Source organism: Tamandua tetradactyla, chromosome X (genome assembly GCF_023851605.1).
Source record: "Tamandua tetradactyla isolate mTamTet1 chromosome X, mTamTet1.pri, whole genome shotgun sequence".
NCBI classification, from domain to species: Eukaryota; Metazoa; Chordata; class Mammalia; order Pilosa; family Myrmecophagidae; genus Tamandua; species Tamandua tetradactyla.
In genome coordinates, this window is record NC_135353.1 from 138,102,520 (window position 1) to 138,112,038 (window position 9,519).

Here is a 9,519-nt window from a genome sequence, read left to right on the forward strand (position 1 = left end):
AGGGGTCATTTAAAAATGTGGACTGTTCTTGATCTGCTGTGACCTGAAGCTATTCTAACAGATTATGGATAAAATCAATGCTTCCCAAAATATAAGCCCATTGGAAGTTGTAGGGACACTGTTGTGGTCTGCCTAGGTAAGCCTTTTGTTCTAGCATATGGACTTCTTCATTTTTCATTGCAGTTTCAGAGAATGTTTATTTGCATGAGTATGTTAAGTAAAATGTTATTGTCTCTTTAATCTAAAATACTGTGGCATGCCTTAGAAATATGAGATGATGCAGATTCTAGAGATCCATATCCATTATGACTACAATTATCAGGGTGTCAATATTAATCATTAGACATGCAGTAAATCAGGGCTTTTAAAAATATTCAACATGCACACTCCAGAAATTTCTCTTAGATCAGCCTAAAGGGTAGAGTTGCCAGATTTAGCCAATAAGCGTTCTAGACACAAATAATTTTGATATTCAGATACACAACAAATACTTTTATTGTAATCATGGCCATGAAGTATTTAACTGGGTGTTTTTTATTTTATCCGGCAATCATAGGGGTTCTTTGCTAATTTTGTTAAGTCAAAATTGAAATTCTTTCAGCATTTTTATATTCTAAGATACAGGGACAATATCTGTTTTATTGAGCACCGAGTCCCCAGAACTGAGTATAGATAATAAATGTTAATATTTTCTCAATGAGTTAATAAAATATGATGCAAGATCCCAGCCAAACTATTCCACGAAATTGTGATAGAATTAACACAGTCTATATGTCAATGAGCAGAAAGCTTACATTAAAACTTCACCTCTTTATGTTTATGTAATTGCACATAAATAGTGTATAACTAGTGTAATGCAGTAATATAGAGTATGACAGAAAAGCATAAGAGTTTAGCTATGAGTCACCTTTGTGAGACATATTAATCTTGAGCTGAATATCTCCACAAATGTTTATAGCTGATTTAAGATAATGTGAACTGAATAGAATGTAATAATTGCATATTTTACCCAATAAATAGAAAAGGCCTTTCTGGAGAGTCAGCTAATCTCAACAATGATATGATAATTTACACCAAATATAAAGCAATCAAGATAGGGGAATATCCCCAGATAAATATCAACCCAATCTAGAAACATAACCCTCCTATAGTTTCCAATGTAAATTTTCTTTCCTCAACATTGAGTAACTAATTTCACCCAAATCTATTTTTTTCAGAAACCAAAAATAATGATAAAGATTGAAAATATGTACAATTTCTCCAGTAATATGTTGTATTAGTTAGGGTTCTCTAGAGAAATAGAATCAACAGGGAACACTTGCAAATATAAAATTTATAAAAGGGTCTCACGTGACCGCAGGAACGCAGAGTCCAAAATCCACAGGGCAGGCTGTGAAGCTGACGACTCCGATGGAGGGTCTGGATGAACTCCGCAGGAGAGGCTCACCAGCCGAAGCAGGAATGGGACCTGTCTCCTCTGAGACCTCCTTAAAAGGCTTCCCGTGATTAGATTTAGCATCACTAATTGTAGAAGACACTCCCCTTTGGCAGATTACAAATGGAATCAGCTGTGGATGCAGCTGACGTGATCATGACCTAATCCTATGAAATGTCCTCATTGCAACAGACAGGCCAGTACTTGCCCAATCAGATGAACAGGTACCACAACTTGGCCAAGTTGACACATGTCCCTAACCATGACATATGTCAATGTGCTTCAAGAAAGAGAAGTGTGGGGAAGGGAAGAAGAAGATTTAATTAAATCCAGACAATGTAGTAGAAGAAATTGGCTATTCTGAAACCTTGATTTGAGAAATTGTTGATCCTGGTTGAATTTCTTGATTTTCTCTACCAGATCCTAAGGGGCTAGAAAGATTACTAGGAGTCTCCTATTTGTGCCATGCTCACTCTGGTTGGCAATTTGCAATGATGACAAGATATTTAACATAAATATTTCTTCAACCTGGATGTATTTTAGAATAGGTTCAGAGAGCCTCCAGGGTTAAGGTTTTTGTAAACTAATTCCACCACACTAAATGAAATGCACTGGGCACTACTTCTCATTGTCTTATAAATTGTGATTGTCTTATCACAATTATTCTATTTTGTGTGACTTATGACTTTAAATATTGGAGAACTCCAGGGTCATCATTAACCCTAAGTCAATATGAATGCATCACAATAATTTGTTTTCATTGACTAACCTTAAAATAGAAGGTGATATATGTAAAACTAGTATATTGTGGTCACAAGTATCTATGCCTTTATCCTTGGCGCTATTCGTTTTTCCTCTTAAATGAAACTACTGATGTCTGGAACAGAAACCACTTATATTTGAACATTGTATCCCAATTACTGATAATGCATTTAACTTTGGATTCAGTAAAGAGAATGATGATCTCCAAACTCTGTTTTACTTGAAAAATAATTTTAAAAATTACAGCTACTTTGTATGCATCAATTACTGCTTTAGTCATTTAAGCAATTATTCATAGTGTATATATGCCCTGCCCATAGTGCATTTATCACTACCCATAGTGATAGTTCACATATAGACTAACACAAAAATGATAATTACATGAAATGATTATATGTGTCAACATATTTCACATGTAAGGTAGTTTTGAAATGTACATTTGACAGTGTTCAGCAGAAAATTGATGCTTAGAATATATTTGATGACTGAATATTTAAATCTTGCTATATTGACATATATATACAAGCTGACATACTCAAAAAAGAGTAAAGCTGTAGGGTGAGGTTAGGCCTGGCATTTACAAGAGACAAATTACACGGTTTGGAACCCAGTTATATTGCTACTTAAGCAAGGAAACCAATGTGTAATAGAGATACGACTTTAAATTCTTAACATTTGCCTGGAAATTACCCACTTTCGTTACTTTCAGATGATTTTCTAGTTGAAAACATTTGCATTTTTTCTTTAAATCCTTTTGTTCTAGCACATGGACTTCAAGTAAATGGGAGCCTTCAAATTGTAATCAAGAATGTGTAATTTTATGCCAATTTGATTGAGGCAAATCTATATATACGTGTCCTAAAGGCAACTTGCTCATTTCAAAATTTGCACTTATTCAGTTGGCGTGTATTTTTCACGTACCATATGGAAAGTAGTTCTGTATGTTGGGCCTAGAACAGGCAGTGAAATTAAATCCTTTCTCTCATTTATTGGTATGTCCTTGGCAGGAGAGAAATATTTGGGATGAAGGAGAAGGAAATTTATTCCTCCCCAGTAACTGTCAGTTTCCAAGTGTTTGGAAAATTGAAAAAGTGGGGAGAGGACTTGCTTAAACAGTGAATATGAAAAATCTATGAAATATCAAATGAAATAATAAATATATGGAAAAACCTTGCTCAAATACATGACCTTGTAAAGAAGGTGATATTTGTAATAGTTGGAATTTGTGACTATTTTTGTACACACAGCAGTGAGTTAGGAATGAGTACCAAAGAACAAAGAATCTAACTCTATTCCTTCCAATAAAAATTGGCACATATTTCCAATCTTTTCACATTGGCAAATTAGTACCACAACTTATTTGAACTTCCCAATAAACCAAGGATTCTCGGGAACACATGCTCTCAAGGGGAATGTGGAGAGAATTGAGGAGATCTGTAAGCCTGCATAAAAAAATTGTATCTTTGTTCTAAAAACTCACTGAGTTTCAAATTTTCCTTCCACTACGACTGTGGGCAAAAAACCCCACAGTAGTATTATTAGTACCCATGACTTAGCCATAGAAATCACAGATATGTTCATATCACATTACTGTTAGTGTGTATATCTTAAATTATCTCCAGCTATCAAAACTTATGTTTGTTATTAGACCTGTTTCTAGATCTTATCATTTAATATATTGATAAAGAAGTCCATATATTATTATTCCCCAGTTTGAAAACATATTTTGATAAATGTATTTCAATATAATTTATTTCTTTTGTAATCCTGTGTATTTTATTTTATGTAAATAATGACATTTTCTATGAGTAGAGGACTATGGGTTTCACCAGATTCCCAAAGAAGTTAATATGCAAATAAAAGGTGAAATATGCTATTATTAGTTGTTGAAGAATACATAGGCACCCTGTAGAACAGTGTATCTCAAACTTTAGCATGCAAGTAAATCACCTGGATATCCTATTAAAATGCAGATTCTCATTTAGTGGGTCTGGGGAGAAAACAGATTCAAAAGTTCTAACAAGCTCACAGGTGATGCTGATTCTGCTAGCCTAGGGAACATATTTGAGGTGTAAGGCTATGTAAAATGAATAAAGATAAGCTTGGGGCAGAGTATTAGAAGACCAGCTAGTTCCAGAATTTTATGAAAGATTAATATATAATGTTTCTCAAACGATGAAAATAATGAATTCACTAGATGTTTGCACATGTAGGGACAACATATATCTCTAAATCAGATTTAAAATTTTCTGTGTCCTAATTCAACTAATATTTTAAAATACTATTTTTGTTAAATGAATTCATGTAGAAACACTTAAACTCAGAAGATGTTTTCTGCAGAATGGAAACATGGCATCTGTCCCTAGCTTGCTTGCTGTCCCGTTCCCTGGAACTGCATTTTATAATTGCCCAGAGGCTTCCAGAGTGATTGTAATTCTGCTTTCGGGTAAATGAAGCTCATAACACTGCTGAGTGATTCATAAATATATCAACAAATGAACTTAGCTCATTTCACTGCCTAGTCTTAGCATTTGAAGATGTTCTCCAGTTTTCTAGGTACAGTAAGGCAGCATACTAAAATGCTTTTGTTCAGTTCTGTATATCTGAAAATAGCTGTGTGTTCTATGAATGATTACCTGCAGTGGTACTCTGCATGAAAAATAGAGACTTATCACCATAAAAATTGCTTTCTTCAGTTTGTTTTTCTGTTGTTCTTGTTGTGCCTCTGATGACCTCAAAAAAATACAGCATCGAGTGCACTGAGACCAATTCAGGAATATAATATTTTTAATTTCAAAATTATTCAGCAATTCATGAATTTGCATGTTATCTTTGCACAGAGGCCATGCTAATAATCTTTTCAGTATTTTTCAAATTTCAGTATATGTGCTGCCAAAGCAAGCACAAGAATATTGTGATTTAATATATTATAGATAAATATCAGTAATATACTTGAATGCTATGTTGCTCACAATTATTGGGTTTTAACTATCTGTGTCCTTAGGAGACAAAAGCACTTGCTCAAAACTTCACATTATGTCAATTCTTTGACCATAATTTATTTAAAAATTGGTAAATCTAATTGTTATTGTTGTTTGTCAAATTGCATAGTTATTTCTACCATTGGCATTAATATATTTCAAAACATAAAACTATTTTAGTAATCTTAGTAAGTTGTGCCCATTTCTCTCCTCTTCCAAAGGATCCCTTAAGGAGCTCTTAAACCTAAGGTTTACTTGAGTTTTATACATCAAAGATGAAATGGGTATATTGTGATTTAATATATTATAGATAAATATCAGTAATATACTTGAATGCTATGTTGCTCACAATTATTGGGTTTTAACTATCTGTGTCCTTAGGAGACAAAAGCACTTGCTCAAAACTTCACATTATGTCAATTCTTTGACCATAATTTATTTAAAAATTGGTAAATCTAATTGTTATTGTTGTTTGTCAAATTGCATAGTTATTTCTACCATTGGCATTAATATATTTCAAAACATAAAACTATTTTAGTAATCTTAGTAAGTTGTGCCCATTTCTCTCCTCTTCCAAAGGATCCCTTAAGGAGCTCTTAAACCTAAGGTTTACCTGAGTTTTATACATCAAAGATGAAATGGGTATATTGCTATGGGGCATGGATTTTTTAGGGGCAGAAAAGTTCCTTCCATAATTTCCTTAGGATCATAGGATAATCCAAACCACTTTTTGGAGGCAATTTAAAAAGTGATAATAATATCCATTCAAAGCTCTAGTGCCATATTTAGTTCACATATATAGCAAAAAATAGTTTCTCTTCCTTTCTCTTCATGAAAGTGTCAGGTTCCAGCTTAAAGCTCAGTCACTCTGGTCCAGTAAGCTAATTGAAAGAAAGCATGAGGAGCCACTGGTGGAGAAGACATCTTTAATCATTCCCCTCCATTCTGCTCTGATGCTTACAGAGCAGTAGTCCTTCATATGCTAAATTACACAAAGTGGTAGCTTACCAACAGGTGACGTCATTCATGAGATACATGATTAGATACATGTATATAACTTCATTGGTTATATAAGCTGTGCTGTATCATGCTTCTCCAGAACTTCAGACCCAGATGCACTTACGGTAGCGATCTTAGCAGGCTATTTATAATAATTAATGGCCTGTGTTCTAGGGGACACCTTATACCACAGGGCTGCTTCTTGGGTCCATAGGCCACAAAAGCAATAAAGTGAGCAACAAAATATTACTAAAAATCTCACCTTCTGTGAGAAGGAGTGAATGGCTTGTACTTCCTCATCCATTTCATGTCAGGTACCTTCAACAGAACCCTGATTGTCAGAAACATACACACAACATTCTACATGTAACATTGCACAAGTTCCCTCCTGTGTAGCTGTCAAGCGATCTAAAACAAAGCAACCCTTCTCATCCAGGTAGTTTCATCCATCCCTACATATGGGTGGCCATCCCACCATTTTTTGGAAACTGTAGACACCATGGTTAATCACAAAAAGACTTGGGAGTCCACCCTGTCACCTGCCAGGGGCCTCTTTGATGTTGTTCAATGCATTGTGATGCTTTTCCTTATGTAGCCGTCCCAAACCATTTTGGACGGCATACCCAAAAAAAGTGGGGGGAGGGGATGTCTATACCCTGGATGAGCAAATCATCAACTGTTCACCATACTTCTTCCCAAGCCAGAGAACTGCGATTATCTCATTCTAGCCATGTCCAGTTTTGTTCAGTGGCTGGTGCTATCTGCCATGGGAGCCCTTCAGCTGCATCTGCTGGAAATTCAATACAGACCCAGCAATGAGATACACTATGGACCTTTGTGTAGGTGTGTGCCCATTCCACCAAGCAGTTAGCCCCAATCAGCCTGGTCAGAGAAATAATAAAGCTTTAGAAACCATTAGAGACAAATTTCATCCCTCTGGCCTAATACAGGCCATCTGCTTGTCCTGCAAAAGAATAGTGGGAACCAAGAGTTTCTGCCCTAGGTGGAAGTGCCAAACAAGGTCCCCTCAGGCCATGCTAGCAGGTTCAGATGCAAGACATGAGTTCCTCAAAGCAAAGAACATTTCCCATCATCAGGAAGGGACACGTGTACAGGAGCTGGCCACACCTCAAACCAAGTTCGCACCTGCAAACCTCGGGTGACACCATCTCCCTAGGGCAAAAGACATACCGCCCAGGATAGGGCCTCTGTTAATATTTTCCAAGGCCTTTTCCATACATCCATTGTCCTTGGTTGCAAAACATGGGGAGTGGGGCTGGTAATAGTAAACCTCCTTCCCACACATGGGGTCTTTTCAACACATCACTTCTTTCCATTTGTAGGTGCAAGGGCAAGGCTCATCCCCTTATTATCAAGCCTAAAGGGGAGTGGCCTGTGCACTGAGGCAATTTGTTTAACAAGCAAACACCAGTAGCCAATGAGGATAGCCCCCATCACTGTCAGCTCCTCTTGGGCTAAAATGTGGAGTTCCTTTCAGGAGGCCATTGTACCTTTCACTTATTCCCACAGCTTGTGGTTTACATGGGGCATGCTGTGTTCACTGAATATCCAGACCTTCGGCCCAATCCTGACCACAACTTTGGCTCAATCCTGGCCAGACCACTGGCCTAAATCTGAACCACAAACCCACTGCCATCCAGTGCAGGGTTGGGGGGTTGCCTTTATTATTTGCGATTTCTGCTGTTCTTCCATTACAGGCTTGTACTGAACTCACTTGCTTGTAACCAAAAGAGATATAACTCACCCAATTGTAGGTGGTAACTTTTGATTAGATGATTACAATGGAGATGTGCCTCCACCCATTCAAGATGGAGTTGCTTACTGGAGCCTTTTAAGAGGGAGCCATTTTGGAAATAGCTTTAGAGCTACCAGAACTGATGGAGTCAGCAGAGACCCGGGGAAGCCACTGAAGAAGCCTGGAGAGAAAGCTAGCAGATGTTGCCTTGCACCTTTCCAACTGAGAGAGAAATCCCAAACATCATCTGCCTTCTTAAACCAAGGTATCTCTCCGTAGATACCTTAATTTGGACATTTTTATAGTCTTGCCTTAATTTTGAAATTTTCATGCCCTTAGAACTGTAAACTTGCAACTTAATAAATTCCCCTATAGAAAAGTCTTTCCAGTTCCTGTATATTGCATCCTGGCAGCTTGCAAACTAACAGAGTCTCTTTCAATCAAAATGGCATGAAGCTAGATATGAAAAATTAAAAAAGAACTGAAAAATTCATGAATATATGGATTAAGCAATTCACTCAACCAATGGGTCAAAGAAGAAATTACAAGGTAAATTAGGAAATATTTTGTGGTGATTAAAAATTAAATCACAGTGTACCAAAACTTATGGGATGCATCAAAGTCAGCACTGAGAGAAAAAGTATAGGTCTAAATGCTTATATTGAAAAAAAAAGAAAGACTTCAAATACAAATCAGAGACCTAAGCTCACACAGAGGATCTAGAAAAAGAAGAGAAAACCATACCTAAAGCAAAGCAGAAGAGAGGCGATAACAATGATGTGAGTGGTGATAAATCAAATAGAGAATTTGAAAATATAGAGCAAATCAGCAAAACCAAAATTTCATTCTTTGAAGACATCAATAAAATGGATAGCATATGTTGAAGTGTAAGATAGTAGAGTAGGGCATTCCAGGACACAATTGGTCCTCCAAGGCAGCCAAAAAACAGCCAGGATGAAACAAATGAACACTGAAGAGTAGAAGAGACTGATAAAATTCAGTGAAGACCTGTGAGTAAACTCTCCATGTAGTGGAGGCTGGTGCCCATGTTCCATTCTCACAGCAGGCTGCCTCAGGATCCAGTCCCTGGCTGGAAATAATAATCCTCTTATTTCCAGATAAGCGGTGGGAGGCATGTAAAAACACTGGTCATAGCTTTTGTTTAGTGAGCTCAGATCTCTGGGACCTGGCTCAGCAGGCAGCTATAGTTTCAATCCAACCAGGACAAAAAGCAGCTGGCAGCCTCTGTTTCAACCCTATTCCTGACAGCGGTGGAGGCAGGAGTGATTTAGGTGCAGAGAGCCTACTTGGGGCTCTGGGGAATAGTTTACTGAAGGGTAGTTCTTTCCTAAGAACAGAGGGAAGGGGTGCGGTACACAGAAGGGAACCAATTGTGGCTTTTCACTAGTGAATTCATATCACTGGGTCCCAGCTCTGAGGGCAGCTACAGTTTCAGACTACCCAGGCTGAAAGCTGCTGACAGCCTGTGATTTAACCCTGCCCCTGATAGGGGTGGAAATAAGGGAGAATGAAAGATATAGTGCCTTCTTACAGCTGTGAGGAATAGTTTAATGAAGGAAAGTTCT

General features: G+C 37.2%; 1 non-coding gene across 1 annotated transcript; it reads right to left on the bottom strand.

The window, feature by feature from the left end:
- Nucleotides 1–4,992: 4,992 nt before the first annotated feature.
- On the bottom strand, nucleotides 4,993–5,102 carry LOC143672323 (U6 spliceosomal RNA). The gene has a single exon (XR_013169784.1). It is a non-coding gene; the product is annotated as a U6 spliceosomal RNA (small nuclear RNA).
- Between the last annotated feature and the right edge of the window lie 4,417 nt (nucleotides 5,103–9,519).